We start from the raw sequence: 12,385 nt of genomic DNA on the forward strand, positions 1-12,385 counted from the left end.
GCCATCACCATGAAGAGCCATGTTTAGGGCCCTATCCCTGTACCAAGACCTTTTCTTAGACAGCATTAGTTAAAATCATCAACATAGGATCACACACAGGATCTAGTTACATTTCAGTCACCTGGTCTCAGTCATCTGTGTCACCTACAAAGGAAACATGATCTTGGTAAATGTGATTTTGCCTCTATTTGGTAATCAGGCATTTTCACCAAACCACAGAATTCTGGAGCTAAAGCCAATATAAGAGGATCATCTACAGCAATCTTCTTGATTCTCCAGATACAGACACTTAAGTTTTTAAGAGACTTTCTCAAAGACACACAGGAGGAGGTTTATAGTTTCCTGACTGCTCCAGCAATCTTTCTACTGATGCAATTTCACAATGAAGATATAAAAGTCATATTCATCAAATAAGTAGTTGGCACATGATGAGAAGAATGACAAATACATTAGATGATAGAACTAGCTTTTAAAAGGCTGACATGAGCTGACATGATGGAAATAAACCAAATAAAAGATATTAAATAGGAGCTAACATAGAGTCTTAGATATAGGTTTTTAAAAGATTTTAGGATGTTCACAGAAGCTTTATTCACAATAGCCCCAACTGAAATGCCCATCAAGTGTATGGACAGACAAACTATGATATATTCATATAAATGCAATACTACTCAGCAATAAATAGGAATGAACTACTTCAATATATGATAATAAATGAATCTCAAGGACATTATACTGCACAAAAGAAGCTAGGAGCAAATTGTACATACTGGATGATTCCATTTCTGTCAAATGATTAAAATGGCAAATCTAATCTACAGTAACAGAAAGCAAAGAAGTGGTTACCTCAGTCCAGAGTTGACAGAGGCGTTGGCTGAAAACTGACACAAGGGTACTTAGCAGAGTGATGGAAATATTCTACATATTGACTGGAGTGGCGGTTTCACAGGTAAATGCATTAGTCAAATTTCATGGAACTTTACACTTAAAAATGAGTACATTTTACTGAATGTAAATTAAAACCCAATAAAGTTGATTAAAAATACATTTTAGATCTGTAGAGGGTGAGGAAACCTTGATTAATAGGTTCTACCTACTATCCCATGAGAACCATGATCCTCATGTTAAAAAAATATTGAATTTTAAATGATTAAAACCTTACAATGAAGAAACAAAGTGACATAATTGCAAAAAAAAAAAAAAAAGAAAGAAAGAAAGAAAGAAAAAGTGCAATCTTAGGTTGTCTTAATAGAACTATATTTTTCAGATGAAGGGAAACTGTAATTCCATTATGTGTTAGTCAAAAGATACCTATAAAGTCTTAAGCTCCAATCTGTGCACCGGATTACTTCTCGGTTTATTACGAAAGGAACTATATTTTAATTGGAAAATAAGTTTAAAATACAAATAACTAGAAAGAAGAAAATTAAAACTGCCCATTATATCTCCATCTCAAAATAATCACCAATCATACGTTGGATATTTAGTATATATCCTCCCCATCTTTTTTTTTAATGTGGATGTATGTATGTATGTGTAAGCCATTTCATAACCTGACTTTTTTACCTAAAAATACAATGTGACTTTGTTTTCATATTGTTAAATTTTCTTCTTCATCATCATTTATAATACCTGCCGAGTACTGTCCAGTACAACCAATCCCCTATTTTTGAACATTTATGGTTTTCCAAAGTTTTAAAAAATGATCAACATTGAAATTAATACCCTTATAGCTAAATTTTTATGCAGACTATGAAAACGTCATAAGGATAAATTCCTAGCAGTGGAACTGCTAAGAAAAAAGTACGCACATTTTAAGGCTTTCAGTAGGTACTAACAAATTGAGAACCACAGTTAAAAGAGATGCTGACAAACTGGAAGGTGTCCAAAGGATGACAACCAAAATGTCTACACATGTCCTTGAGGCAGGCTGAAGGGACTGGGTGTATTTGGCCTGGAGAAAAGAAAACTTGGGAAGGAAGGATAAATTCCCTCCAAAATGGAAAGGGTTTTTGTTTACTTGTCTGCTTCTTTGTTTCTCACTTAAAGTTGATTCAACAATACACTAGGCTGCATAGCACAGGGAGATCAGCTTGGTGCTTTGTTACCACCTAGAGCGGTGGGATAGGGAGGGTGGGAGGGAGACGTAAGAGGGAGGGGATATGGGGATATATGTATATGTGTAGCTGATTCACTTTGTTATAAAGCAGAAACTAACACACCATTGTAAAGCAATTATACTCCAATAAAGATGTTAAAAACAAAAACAAACAAACAAAAAAACAATACACTAGGATACATTGAGAAAGGGTATATTCCTATGCTGGTTATTAAGGTATTGCATTTCAGCTTCAAAACCACCCTTCTGTGCTATGCTTTGTGCTGCTAAAGCTGGGAAGCTGCAATTCATTTCTCCGTTGCCAGGTGGTTCCCTGTTAGCCTCTACCAATAGGGAGTGCTAGAGGAAAACTGGAGGAGGGAGAAAGGACTGGCTCCTTCCAGGTTCTTCTGTTCTTGACAGGATTACCCTACGAGAAGGCCTTCACCTTGGCCACAGTAATTAATCCCAATTTGTAGTTTTTCCAACAAGCCCAGAGCCAGCCTCATCAGCTCAGAGTTTCCTCCTCAGAGACCTGGTTCCCAGCTCCCTGGGACCCTTCTCCAAGCTCCTAAATTTTAACAATTCTGACCTCTTGTCTTTGTTCCTGTTTCAAGGGGTGACAGCTACTTCCCACAGTTACTTCCTCCCCTTCTTTTAACTTTTTCATTTTTCCCATACCTAGTTTGGAATTGTTAAAAATTGTTTGGAATTATTAAGAATCACAATTCTTTACACTGAATTCTCTCTGTTAAAATGACTGGTGTGATTGCGGTCTTTTCAGTGGGCCCTGACTGACTGATACAGTTCCCCATCACTAGAGCTAGGTAAATTGAGAAGGAATTACTTCTGTTCTAGGTTATTGTAAAGGAAATTCCTAGACTAAGAGAAAGTTATACCAGATCAGTAGTCTTAAAATTATTTTTATCAATGCAACCCTTTATGCAAATATAATTTCATGCCAAACAATATATAAAGCATATAAAAGCAAATCTGCTTTGGCTAAAATAGGGCTATGGAGCATCCTGCCCCTATTTGCATGGTTCCACTCCACCAGAAGCTTCTACAGAGCCCTGCTCCCACCTGCCCTGCCCTGCCCCATCCTTCTGTGGAACTCGTGGGTTCAGTAGAACCCAGTCTAGCAACCACTGATCCAGACAACTTGAGTTCCCTTCCAAATCTTATGATTCTGTAACCATGTAATTCTTCTTGCATGGCCCTAGGACTCTCTGGAGATCTATGTAGCCCCAGTAATAGCTCCAGCAGTGCAGAAGACTCCTGCCACAGGATGCCTGATATACATCTAGCTGTCCCATTTATAGCCCCATCTTTTGACCACAAAAGGAAACTAAGAGATCCTTTTCAGCCAGGCTGGAAGTAATACAGTAGAGAAATCATTATTATTGTACTGCTGCCATTCCTGCTGTTAAGTTAAGGACAGGTCAACATTTTTCATTATAATCCCTCTTCTTTTGGAGGTTTCTAACATGACTTAAAAAATCTGCTCTAGCTTAAAGTTTGGCATGAAAGCTCTTGGCTCCAGGCTGTACTTTCTTTCAGTGAAGCTACTAAAAATGTGTTTAGCTACTTTAGAGCTCAGAGAGGGCATTGAAAGTCCTGAATAAGAGAAATCTGTGCTTTGAAATACCCTCCATTCCCCCCTAGAAAACTATTAAGCTTTCTTTTCTTTAAAAAAAAAAAAAATTCCAGGCCATTTGCTAAAAATGTAGTCTTGCTTCTTCAGGAAATTGTTAAATTGAACCAAGTCTTTGTGATACTCAGACTCTTCAAATGTAAAGCAGTTTAATGCAAACAATATATTTCATATTAAAGGTGGTTTTCCTGTACCCATGTCCCACTGCAGTTTGTTTAAGCTTATGTCTTTACCTTCTTTGATCCCCCAAAATAGGGTCATATTGCTTTTGGAACAAATTCCAAACATTTAAATTTTGTATAGGTAACATTTATAACTTGCAAATACTTTTTTCTTTATATCTTTTCAACAACTGCCAATAAAGGTGGTAAGTGGCAGGTATTAGAATTATTCCCTCTTCACAGAAGAAAAGATTGAAGCCCAGAGAGTTTGACTTGCTTAACATCCTTGTCAAAGCCTGACTAGGAAAAAGACTCCCTGGATGCTTGCCCTGTGCTTGCTCTGAAAGGTATGCTGCTTTCCTAAACTGCAGTATCTGCAAACCAAAGTGAAGAAAGCAAAATAGGGACACCAACCAATCCTGAAACTTCTGCAAACCTGGAGCAACTTGTTCCATTGATGGGATTTTCTTATCTGCCTCTCCAGGAAAGTTTCTCCAATCAGCAGAGGTCAGGGCAGTTTCAAAGTCCTCACGCTGTTCCTCTGCCTTTGGGACACAGTTCAAGTCACAACCAAGGAAATGCCTTTATCCCCAGGCATGTCCTCAGTGCTAGGAAGAGCATGGGCTATGGAGCCAGAGAAACCTAGATTGAAACCTTAGCTTTACCACTCAAAACCAAGATCAGCCTCTATTTTCGCCTTTGAAAGAGGATTTTAAAAAATAAAAACAAACAAAAGACACTACCTCAAAAGATTGCTGGGATCATTAGAAGCAACGAACACACAAGGAAAATTCAATGACTCATAGCTGCTCATAAACATAAACATTGCCCTACCAAAAAAAAAAAAAAAACAAACTAATAATGAAAGAGAAGAAAAAAGAAGAACTAGGTATTCCACAGATATTTGTTGATAAAATACAGAACACTATGAATACTCTCATCCTAAAAGATGAAAAATATGCACAATCATTTAAGATTACAAACAAGGATGCATTTGGAAAATGCTGTTGTAAAAATGTCCATGCAGGAATCTGCCTGCTAGTAAGACCTAAGGACTCTGAGTGTACTGGGTATCTATGAAACCTGGCCTTATGTTTCGCCTGGAAATGGTGCACTATAATTCCAAAACTATTCTTTATTCCAATTTCAAGACACCTCATCTGTTAGTTTATCCATTATTTTTTCCAGCATTCCTGCATTTGTAAGCATTTCTTGAGTATCTACTATATCTCAGGCATTGTGCTATACACTGGGGATGCAGAAGTAAGTAGGCCAGGGTTCAGACTAAGGTTAGCTGAGAGGCATCTGCCTTAGATACACAATTTAAAGGGGCTCCAAAAACTCAGTAATCAAGATAAGTAATACTTTGATGCAATATTTTCAGTAACCAATACCATTACAAAAAAATCCACTATGAATAAAATATTAAGATTTTAAATAAAGACAAGATCAGGGCTTCCCTGGTGGTGCAGTGGTTGAGAATCTGCCTGACAATGCAGGGGACATGGGTTCGAGCCCTGGTCTGGGAAGATCCCACATGCCGCGGAGCAACTAGGCCCGTGAGCCACAATTACTGAGCCTGCGCGTCTGGAGCCTGTGCTCCACAACAAGAAAGGCCGCGATAGTGAGAGGCCCGTGCACCGCGATGAAGAGTGGCCCCCGCTTGCTGCAACTGGAGAAAGCCCTTGCACAGAAGTGAAGACCCAACACAGCCTTAAATAAATAAATAAATAAATAAATAAAATTTTAAAAAAAATAAAAATAAAGACAAGATCATGAAGAGTACAGTTCTGAGTCATACAGGAGCTGAGGCAGAAAGAAAAATTAGTAATAATGTTCTTGTTCTATTTAAAATTTTGATGTTTTGTCCACTATGGATTTTTCTGTATTAATATTGATTACTTCAAATCTTACAGTAAAATATTATTGATCTTGATTGATGAGCTTTTGGCACCGCCTTAGATTTCTGACTCTAATCCTGGCCCTGAATAAGACATATCTCATAGTTGGCTGAAACCTGAAATTCCATAGTCGCCAATGGGGGGAATCTAGGGACGTTAAGGATATATTGCAAATCTCGAGGCTGAGAAAAAGCAAGGGGCAAATGACAGAAGGCTGGTCAGCAGCAATACCTAAAACCAGTCCTTCTGTTGGATCTTCCTATGCTACATCATACAACCTTCATACTCCTTTCACTTCTGAAGAAACAGCCTTTGGAACAAAGGCTGTTTGAGGTGGCTCTGTTTGTCTTTCACAGTCTGTTTACACACGCAGCTCCATAGGGCAACTGTATTTCCATAGGCAGGGTTTCCACCCCACAGGGCATTTTTCCAGACTTGCCTGGCTGGCTCTTGGTCAGGACAGTAGAGTCTGCTTCAGAACTGACTGGCCACCATGGATCCCTTAGCTGTTCTTGGGTTATACAACAAGCTTCATATTCAATGCAGGCCAGGCACTCAAATTCCAACATGGCACTGAGGATTACCATGCTATGTGGGAATGTGACTGCGAGACACAACTGGTACAAAATGACCCACTTGATTTCTTTTCAAAATATTCTTAAGCATCTAGTTCCTCTCTCCCAGGCTTTCCCACTCTGTCCTTACCACATCCAACACTTTCTCCTCTGTTGCACATTCTTATCTCTGGTGGCAGAGGCTGTCAGCTGTTCAGTAAATTGGGCTACATTTCTCAGCCTCCTTTGCACCAACATTTGGCCGTGTGCCTCAGTTCTAGCCAGTGGGACGTGAATAGAAGGGACTTACCCATTTTCAGACCTCCCATGTATAATCTACCTTTCCTTTGCTCCTTATCTAGTTACATGGAGAGAATACTGTAGACCTGCCAGGCAATGGAGTCAAAGGTAGACAGAGCAAGTGTCTCTGGATGAAACAAGGAAAGCCCCAAACTTGGAAATATACTTTGACTGGAAATAAATATCCATAAAATAAGCTCAATGTATAAGCCACTGATATTTAGGGGTCTCATATAGCAGCCAGCCTATCCTGACTGATCTACTTCCTCAACTAGACTATAAACTCCTCACTGGCAGGCTCTGTATCTGATGCATCTCTGTATTCTCAACAGTGAGCTGAACATAGTAGGTGTGCAATAAAATTCTATAGTAAATTAACCACCTCTATTTCCCTCTTGAAGCTATTATAAACAAGCGCCTCCACCACCATTACCAGTAAAATGACTAATGATGAATTGCCCTCCGTTTCGTTATATTCTCAAACTTGAAAATGAAGGCAAAAATATTCCTAGAAATCCCTGTTAATTATGATCACTAGATAGAATGATTCATGCTTCATAAATGCCACTTCATGTGCATAATCAGCTAATATCTAAATATAAACAAACATCCAAAAACAGAGGAGAGAGTCAGAATGGGAGCCCCAGACAGAAGCTTGAGTCTTCCTCTGGAAAGATTTCTAATGCACTACAGTGTCTTAGGATATGTTTGTGCTCTGTGAATATCACAGTTGACATCTTTGTCAAAACCAAGGGAAATAATTGCATCCCTGAGTAAGAGTATCATGCAGGCAGCAATTTAAACATGGCAGTGCTTATCAGCACTGATTTACTAACATCTTACTGTATATAACTATGCGTGATAGGAGAAAAACATATACGTCCTAATCAAGATTCCAGTATAAAAACAAAATTTGTTACGCTTCCAATTCAAAAGAAGATGGAACAAAGGAAGGGGTGATAAAATGAGAAGCTGTGTTTCTTCCTCTTAGAAATAAACTTTTAGGGGGGCACCTTCAAGATGGTGGAGGAGTAAGACGTGGAGATCACCTTCCTCCCCACAAATACATCAAAACTACACCTACATGTGGAACAACTCCTACAGAACACCTACTAAATGCTGACAGAAGACCTCAGACTTCCCAAAAGGCAAGAAAATCCCCACGTACGTAGGTAGGGCAAAAGAAAAAAGAAAAAACAGAGACAAAAGAATAGGGATGGGACCTGCACCTCTAGGAGGGAGCTGTGAAGGAGGAAAAGTTTCCACACACTAGGAAGCCCCTTCACTAGCGGGGACAGGGGGTGGGCGGGGGAAGCTTCGGAGCCATGGAGGAGAGCGCAGCAACAGGAGTGCAGAGGGCAAAGCAGAGAGATTCCCACAGAGGATCAGTGCCAACCAGCACTCACCAGCCCGAGAGGCTTGTCTGCTCACCCGCCGGGGCAGGTGGGGGCTGGGAGCTGAGGCTCAGGCTTCAGAGGTCGGAGGTCGGATCCCAGGGAGAGGACTGGGGTTGGCTGCGTGAACACAGCCTGAAGGGGGCTAGTGAGCCACAGCTAGCCTGGAGGGAGTCCAGGAAAAAGTCTGGACCTGCCTAAGAGGCAACAGACCATTCTTTCGGGGTGCGCGAGAAGAGGGGGCTCAGAGCACCACCTAAACGAGATCCAGAGATGGGTGCGGGCCACGGCTATCAGCTCAGACACCAGAGATGGGCATGAAACGCTAACACTGCTGCTGCAGCCACCAAGAAGCCTGTGTGCAAGCACAGGTCACTATCCACACCCACCCCGGGAGCAACACACCACTGCCAGGGTCCCGAGATCCAGGGACAACTTCCCCAGAAGAATACACGGCGCTCCTCAGGCTGTTGCAACGTCACGCCGGCCTCTGCCATCGCCAGGCTAGCCCCACATTCCAGTTATAACTACCGTACCCCACCCTCCCCCCAGCCTGAGTGAGTCAGAGCCCCCTAATCAGCCGCTGCTTTAACCCCGTCCTGTCTGGGTGGGAACAGATGCCTGAGGGCAACCTACATGCAGAGGCGGGGCCAGAACCAAAGCTGAACCCCGGGAGCTGTGCGAACAAAGAAGAGACGGGGAAATTTCTCTGTGCAGCCTCAGGAGCAACGGATTAAATCTCCATAATCAACCTGATGTACCCTGCATCCGTGGAATACGTAAATTGACAATGAATCATCCCAAAATTGAGGCGGTGGACTTTGGGAGCAACTGTAGACTTGGGGCTTGCTGTTTGCGACTGACTAGTTTCTGATTTTTATGTTTATCTTAGTACAGAATTTAGCGCTTGTTATCATTGGTGGATTTGTTTCTTGGTTTTGTTGCTCTCTTTTTTATTATTATTATTATTACTTTAAAAATTTTTTTATTTTAATAATTCTTTTTTATTTTAATAATTTTATTTTATTTATTTATTTATTTATTATTATTATTTTTTCTTTATTTATTTCTCCCTTTTCTTCTGAGCCGTGTGGCTGACAGGGTCTTGGTGCTCTGACCTGGTGTCAGTCCTGAGCCTCTGAAGTGGGAGAGCCGAGTTCAGGACATTGACCACCAGAGACCTCCCGGCCCATGTAATATCAATCGGCGAGAGATCTCCCAGAGATCTCTGTCTCAACACTTAGACCCATCTCCACCCAACGGCCAGCAAGCTCCAATGCTGAACACCCCATGCCAAACAACTAGCAAGACAGGAACACAACCCCACCCATCAGCAGACAGGCTGCCTAAAGTCATACTAGGTTCACAGACACCCCAAAACACACCATCAGACACAGCCCTGCCCACCACAAAGGCAAGATCCAGCACCACCCACCAAAACACAGGCACCAGTCCCCTCAACCAGGAAGCCTATACAAGCCACTGAACCAACCTTACCCACTGGGGCAGACACCAAAAACAACGGGAACTACAAACCTGTAGCCTGCGAAAAGGAGACCTACAAACACAGTAAGTTAAGCAAAATGAGAAGACAGAGAAATACGCAGCACATGAAGGAGAAAGGTAAAAACCCAACAGACCAAACAAATGAAGATGAAATAGGCAGTCTACCTGAAAAAGAATTCAGAGTAATGATAGTAAAGATGATCCAAAATCCTGGAAATAGAATGGAGAAAATACAACATTTAACAAGGACCTAGAAGAACTAAAGAGGAAACAAACAATGATGAACAACATAATAAATGAAATTAAAAATTCCCTAGAAGGAATCAATAGCAGAATAACTGAGGCATAAGAACAGATAAGTGATCTGGACGATAAAATAGTGGAAATAACTACCACACAGCAGAATAAAGAAAAAAGAATGAAAAGAATTGAGGACAGTCTCAGAGACCTCTGGAATAACATTAAACGCACCAACATTCGAATTATAGGGGTCCCAGAAGAAGAAGAGAAAAAGAAAGGGTCTGAGAAAATATTTGAAGAGATTATGGTTGAAAACTTCCCTAACACTGGAAAGAAAATAGTCAATCAAGTCCAGGAAGTGCAGAGAGTCCCATACAGGATAAATCCAAGGAGAAACACGCCAAGGCACATATTAATCAAACTATCAAAAATTAAATACAAAGAACAAATATTAAAAGCAGCAAGGGAAAAGCAACACATAACATACAAGGGAATCCCCATAAAGTTAACAGCAGATCTTTCAGCAGAAACTCTATAAGCCAGAAGGGAGTGGCAGGACCTATTTAAAGTGATGAAAGGGAAAAACCTACAACCAACATTACTCTACCCAGCAAGGATCTCATTCAGATTCGACAGAGAAATTAAAAACCTTTACAGACAAGCAAAAGCTTAGAGAAGTTAGCACTACCAAACCAGCTTTACAATAAATGCTAAAGGAACTTCTCTAGGCAGGAAACACAAGAGAAGGAAAAGACCTACAAAAACAAACCCAAAACAATTAAGAAAATAGTAATAGAACATACATATCGATAATTACCTTAAATGCAAATGGATTAAGTGCTCCAACCAAAAGACTGGCTGAATGTATACAAAAACAAGACCCATATATATGCTGTCTACAAGAGACCCACTTCAGACCTAGGGACACATACAGACTGAAAGTGAGGGGATGGAAAAAGATATTCCATGCAAATGGAAATCAAAAGAAAGCTGGAGTAGCAATTCTCATACCAGACAAAAGAGACTTTAAAATAAAGACTTTTTCAAGAGACAAAGAAGGACACTATACAATGATCAAGGGATCAATCCAAGAAGAAGGTATAACAATTGTAAATATTTATGCACCCAACACAGGAGCACCTCAATACATAAGGTAAATGCTAACAGCCACAGAAGGGGAAATTGACAGTAACACAATAATAGTAGGGGACTTTAATACCCAACTTTCACCAGTGGACAGATCATCCAAGATGAAAATAAATAAGAATGCACTAGCTTTAAAAAACACATCAGACAAGATGGATTTAACAGATATTAATAGGACATTCCATCCTAAAACAACAGAATACACTTTCTTCTCAAGTGGTCACGGAATATTCTCCCAATAGACCATATCTTGGGTCACAAATCAAGCCTTGGTAAATTTAAGAAAATTGAAATCGTATCAAGTATCTCTTCTGACCAAAACGCTATGAGACTAGATATCAATTACAGGAAAAAAACTGTAAAAAATACAAACACATGGAGGCTAAACAATACGCTACTAAATAACCAAGATATCACTGAAGAAATCAAAGGGGAAATTAAAAAATACCTAGAAACCAATGACAATGAAAACATGACAACCCAAAACCTAAGGGATGCAGCAAAAGCAGTTCTAAGAGGAAAGTTTATAGCAATATAATCCTACATCAAGAAACAAGAAAAATCTCAAATAAACCACCTAACCTTACACCTAAAGCAATTAGAGAAAGAAGAAGAACAACAAAAAAAAACCAAAGTTAGCAGAAAGAAAGAAATCATGAAGATCAGCTCAGAAATAAATGAAAAAGAAATGAAGGAAATGATAGCAAAGATCAATAAAACTAAAAGCTGGTTCTTTGAGAAGATAAACAAAATTGATACACCATTAGCCAGACTTATCAAGAAAAAAAGGGAGAAGACTCAAATCAATAGAATTAGAAATGAAAAAGGAGAAGTAACAACTGATACTGCAGAAATACAAAGGATCATGAGAGATTACTAAAGCAACTATATGCCAATAAAATGGACAATCTGGAAGAAATGGACAAATTCTTAGAAATGCACAACCTTCCGAGACTGAACCAGGAAGAAATAGAAAATATGAACAGACCAATCACAAGCACTGAAATTGAAACTGTGATTAAAAATCTTCCAACAAACAAAAGCCCAGGACCAGATGGCTTCACAGGCGAATTCTATCAAACACTTAGAGAAGAGCTAACACCTATCCTTCTCAAACGCTTCCAAAATATAGCAGAGGGAGGAACACTCCCAAACTCATTCTACGAGGCCACCATCACTCTGATACCAAAACCAGACAAAGATGTGACAAAGAAAGAAAACTACAGGCCAATATCACTGATGAACATAGATGCAAAAATCCTCAACAAAATACTAGCAAACAGAATCCAACAGCACATTAAAAGGATCATACACTATGATCAAGTGGGGTTTATCCCAGGAATGCAAGGATTCTTCAATATATGCAAATCAATCAACGTGATACACCATATTAACAAATTGAAGGAGAAAAACCATATGATCATCTCAATA

The 12,385-nt window shown here is 39.8% G+C and overlaps 1 protein-coding gene across 5 annotated transcripts in view; it reads right to left on the minus strand.

The window, feature by feature from the left end:
- The window catches only part of GLIS3 (GLIS family zinc finger 3), a 507,022-nt gene that overhangs the window by 261,643 nt on the left and 232,994 nt on the right, over positions 1-12,385 (minus strand). The gene's annotated exons all lie outside the window — the stretch shown is intronic.

The sequence above is a fragment of the Balaenoptera physalus genome (assembly GCF_965194825.1).
Source record: "Balaenoptera physalus genome assembly, chromosome: 7".
NCBI classification, from domain to species: Eukaryota; Metazoa; Chordata; class Mammalia; order Artiodactyla; family Balaenopteridae; genus Balaenoptera; species Balaenoptera physalus.